Raw genomic sequence first — 5389 nt, forward strand, 5'->3', positions numbered from 1 at the left:
CACCGATATGACGGAAACTAGGGCGGCAAGAGTGGAACAAAACACTAGGCGAGAGGCCGAGCCTTCCACCCTTTACCAAGTATATAGATGCATTAAGATAACATAGCAATATAGTGATATCCCAACAAGCAAGTAAAAGATGTTCCAATAGGAACGGCTCCAATCTTCACCTGCAACTAGCAACGCTATAAGAGGGGCTGAGCAAAGCGGTAACGTAGCCAATCAACGGTTTGCTAGGACAATGGTAGGTTAGAGGTTCAATCATGCAATTGGGAGGCTGAAAAGCAAGTGGTAGGCATCGTAGCAGTGGCAAAGCAAAAGAGCGAGCAAACTAGCATAGCAAAGATAGTAGTGATTTCGAGGGTATGATCATCTTGCCTGCACAGTTGTCAAAGCCGACTGGATCCTCACAAGCAAACTCAACGGGCTCCTCGGTAGCGAACTCGTCTCCTGGCTCTACCCAACAAGACAAACAAGCAACAAGGATACAATCAACCACGTGCAAGACCAAGCAATATGATGAAATGATGACATGCTACGCGGGATGCGATGCGGGATGCAAAATACAAGATATGACAGGAGATGCATGAACCTGGCCTCGACTTGGAATTCCAAGGGTGCCACTGGATAGAGGGGATGAAATCGCTTGAAAACGATATAAAGATCATTGGAATCGGAGCTACGGTTTGGAAATGGCAAGCGTTTTAAGATATGACACCGGTCTGCGATTTACAGCAAGTAGGCATCTAAATGCAACGAAATGAACATGCTACAGCCACCAAACATGAAAACAAAATACATGGTAGTGATTTGCACAAGATGGTTAACAAAACACTAGCACTGAGTCATAGGCAAATTCATCCATTAAGAGGTTCAAACAAGCATGGCAAAAATGAATATGCAAAACAGATTCCAGACTTAGTGAAATTAACACTAGCCTGAAATTTCAGATCACGAAGCCCTCTTCGGAGCAGCAAAAAAACATGATAGATAACCTGAACATGACAAGTAAGAAGATGGCATGGAGCTACTCAAAAAGCTTAACAAAACACCCAAAGTGACCTGGGGCCAAAAGGGTTCACAAAATACTCTACCGAGCTCACGAACATAGCTCGAACACAATCCGTTTTCAGACTTAGTGAAAACTGAGACATGCTGAAATTATAGCTCACGAAGGCATGTAAACGAGCTCGATGCACTCACTACGGTGCAAGTCATGGAAATGCAAGCATATAACCAAAAAGAAGACACAATATGCTAGCTACACATGGCAAGAACAAAGGCATAGCATGCATGGAACACTAACGGTAGCATCGGCAAAATCGCAAACAAGTTGACGATCTGCCCAGATTAACAACGAAGCAAAAGTTGAGCTCGATTGAGTCAACCTAGAGCACTCCACATAAGCAAACAAAGACATGGATAGATAGAGCATAACATAAATATCAAAACTCCCTTACTGATCATCCTCAAAAGAGGCACGGATCACTAGAAACAAGTTGGACATATAGCATCACGAACTAAAATATCCCAGACAGTGAAAATCACTAAGTCCCTGAAATCAGCAATCTCAGGTACCTCTCTTCGCAAGCTTGCACAAGACAACACACACACCCTAAAAATGCATGGGTTGCACCTCTGGAAAGAAGACAAAATGCTTAACAATTCATCCCAAAGGGGCACAGGCATATCATGCACGGATTAAACATGGCAAAAATGACAAAAGTGCATGATGAACTAACGGATCTGCAATTTAACTCACGAAGCCTCCTTCTAACAGCATTTTGGGCATCAAGATGAACTCAAATGCAAATTATGCAATGGAATGAAACGATGTACATGTTGAGACGAAGATTTTGATATATTATACGCCCAAAACGGAGCTACGGTTGCGGAGATACAACCAGTCAAAGTAGGCACAAAAATCAGGGGGGAGAAGGAGAAAGTCAACCGTCAGATCCAGATCCAGATCTAGGGTTACTGTTCACGCCGGGTCACTGTAGCACCCGAGCCCGGGCTCGCCAGAAACGGCTCGCCGGAGCCGGTGGGGGCGGCCGGAGCGGCGAGGAGGCGCGGCGCCGGTGCGGTGGTGGCGGCGCGTGGCGGAGAGGAGGCCGGCCGAGAGGCGGCGATCGGTGGCGGGGCACTCGGCGGCGGGGCCCGGAGCAGCGGCGGCCGGTCGGTGGCGGCGACGGCGCCGGTCGCCGGAGGGCGGGGAGGCGGCGGCGCCCGAGAGGAGGAGGCGGCGCGGAGAGGCGGGCTCGCGGTTGGCTGGCGGCGGCGGGGCGGACGGTGTCCGGTCCGATCCGGACACGTCCGTCGGGGGGGGGGGGGTTGATCTGTTTTTTTTAAACGAGGAGGACGGGGAGGAAGACGAGATCCGAAATGGGGGGGTGTTTAAATAGGCATAAATGGAGCTAGGAGAGTCCAAAGGAGGTGCGGTTTTCGCCCACGCGATCGTGATCGAACGATCTAGGACATGGAGCAGAGTTTGGTGGGTTTTGGGACAAATTTGGGGGGTGTTGGGCTGCAACACACACGAGGCCTTTTCGGTCCCTCGGTTAACCGTTGGAGTATCAAACGAAGTCCAAATGATACGAAACTTGACAGGCGGTCTACCGGTAGTAAACCAAGGCCGCATGACAAGTCTTGGTCCAATCTGGAAATGTTTAATCCCCACACACGAAAGAAAGCTAGAAATGGCCACCGGAGGAGAACGAAGCGCCGGAATGCAAAACGGACAACGGGGAAAATGCTCGAATGCATGAGATGAACATGTATGCAAATGCAATGCACGTGATGACATGATAAGAGATGCACGAAAAAAAAACACACGGAGACAAAGACCCGAACCCGAGAAATAAATATAACTTAATGCCGGAAACGGCAAGAGTCGGATACAAATATGGAAAGTATATCTGGGGCGTTACAGGTGCACTGAGTGCAGTGACGCGCTCGGTTTGGACGGAGGCGTACCAAAATGACGACGGCGACAAGTCCGGCGCCGGTGAGGTCTCGGTCTCGACGGAAACGAGGGCCACGATGAGCTAGTGGGTATGGGAGTAGGGGGGATCGATAGAGGAGCTCACCGCGAGTTCAGAGGTGGCCTCGGCGAGCTCGGGGAGGGGCTGGTGGTGACGAGAGGTCGCCGGCTATCTCGGTGGCCGAATGAAGAGGGCGGCGACGGTGGCGGTGTTGCAGCGCGTCCGGGGCCTCGTGGCTCACCGAGGGGGTAGAGGACAAAGTGGCGGAGCTCCTGGGCATGTCCAAGGAGCGAGGGGGAGGCAGTGGCCGCGGTGGTGCTTGTCAGCGGCGACGGACCCGTTCGGGTGGGTGAGAGGAAGAGGTCCAGGGGAGGGGAGAGGCCACGGGTGAGGGAGAGAGAGATCTTGGGGGTGCCAGGGGCGTGCGTGGCGGCGTTAGAAGGTCTGGGGAGGAAGCAGGAGGTGGCCAGGGGCGAGCGCGCGCGCGACAGCGAGCTGCTCCTACTGGCAGGAGGAAGACGACGCGGTGGGGTGGTGGGCTGGGCTCTCTACGGTGCTGGGCCACAGCTGGGCCGACTAGGTGGGCTGCACAGTGAGGCCAGGTAAGTTTCTGCTTCTTTCCTTTCTGTTTTCATTTATTTAATGCTCTGTTGTTTGTTTTGAATTAGTAAAAATACTAATCCATTTTAGAAAATTCTGAAAATAATCATAGGCACCTTTGGAATTACTCCCAACAGCCTAAAATTACTTTCAAAAGTATTTGGGCATTTAAAAGTATTTATAGTATTTTAAGTGCCTAAATGCAAATAGTTATGTCTTAACTCAAAAATCCAAAATGGCTCCAAATTTTATGAACCCATTTTTGGCAGAGGTTTTATCCAGAACCAAAAATGATGAACATTTTTGAAAACCATTTGGATTCACTGAGAATATTTTTTTGTTGAACCTAGTGAATTTTTTTAATGCTAGGGTTTAGGCAATCCCCATTTCAGGTTTAACTGAAATTTAAACATGATGCAACACCAGATGCTAGCACTAGGCATTAATAGAACTAGGGATGTGACACATCCACTGCCGCGTCTTGCACGACTCCGCGTCGTCCCCTTCCTAGGCCTCGTCGTCGTCCACCGCCGTGGTGCTCTCGGCGCGGCGTGGTCAATGTGGTCAACGACCGACTTCCATCGGAAGAGTACTGTACATGGAGAGGCTGACAGCTGAGTCCACGGCAGCCGCAAGGAAGTGCCTCCTTATTATGCGGAAAATAATTATTCCTCCACCTGACAGTGGGGACCCACCGGACGGGCCACCAGTATTTTGCAAAAAAAATCATTTCCCCCTGACTGCGGGGACCCACCGGACCGGCCACCATATTTCACGAAAAAAATGTTCCACCCGCTGTCAGCTCGGATCCACCGGAAGTGCCTCCTTATTACGCACAAAAAAATGAATACTCCCCCAGCTAGCTGGGACCCACCTTGCTGGGAGGCTGACTTGTGGGCCTACTAAGTTGATGGGGATGAAGGGCTTTGTCAACTTAGTCAATATGAACGATTCTAGCTCCAGTGACCGTACGATGTCCATCCTACGATCGTAGTGCTTCTTCAACCTCTGGTCTTCTTGCTCCAGCCGCCCAAAGCAGCGCCGGTCATGCCGCATGCTCCTGCCTCCCGTGGTCGGCTGTGCTGCCGCAGAGGCCTCACCGCCCCCTACTATTCCCACCGCTGGCCAGGCCCTGCGGCGATGGCAGCCTCACACCGCAGCCGAACCAGTGAACCCTCGTAGTCCTCTCCGCGCAGGCTTCCACTGCCGCGTCGTCCCCTTCCTAGGCCTCGTCGTCGTCCACGCCGTGGTGCTCTCCGCGCGGCGTGGTCAACGTTTTCAAGGAACGACTTCCATCGGAAGAGTACTGTACCTCGAGAGGCTGACAGCTGGGTCCACGGCCACAGCCCAGTTTTTTTGTGATTTGCCAAGTAAGTCGCTTTGTCACGCCTGTTGGGCTGCAAATCTTTCAAGACGAGGAGAGCTTTCATTCGGCTTGCCGAGAAAATGGCCCATCTGTAATGAGAAATGAGTTATACATTTTTAAAACACATCAAACCGGCAATTAGTTTCAAATATCTTTTTTTTCATTTCAAGATTTTAAATTACATTAATTTTTATGCGTGGAGAATTTGTTGGATTTTATATTGATATACATTTATTTTTAAAATCAGTTTGAATGTGAGTCGAAATTTCGGGATTAAAAACAGTTCGGACCGCACCGAAATATGCAAAATTTCGTATAATTTTTTAACCGTTGCCACAATATGGGCTGTAATGCTAATAAAAAGAATATGGGCTCCAAAAAAACCTTAAGATTAGCAAATGGACTGTAAATTATTAGAAATAATGGCAGATGGGCTGTA

The sequence above is a fragment of the Triticum urartu genome, chromosome 3A, assembly GCF_056163025.1.
Source record: "Triticum urartu cultivar PI428250 chromosome 3A, HENAU_Tu73, whole genome shotgun sequence".
Classification (NCBI taxonomy): Eukaryota; Viridiplantae; Streptophyta; class Magnoliopsida; order Poales; family Poaceae; genus Triticum; species Triticum urartu.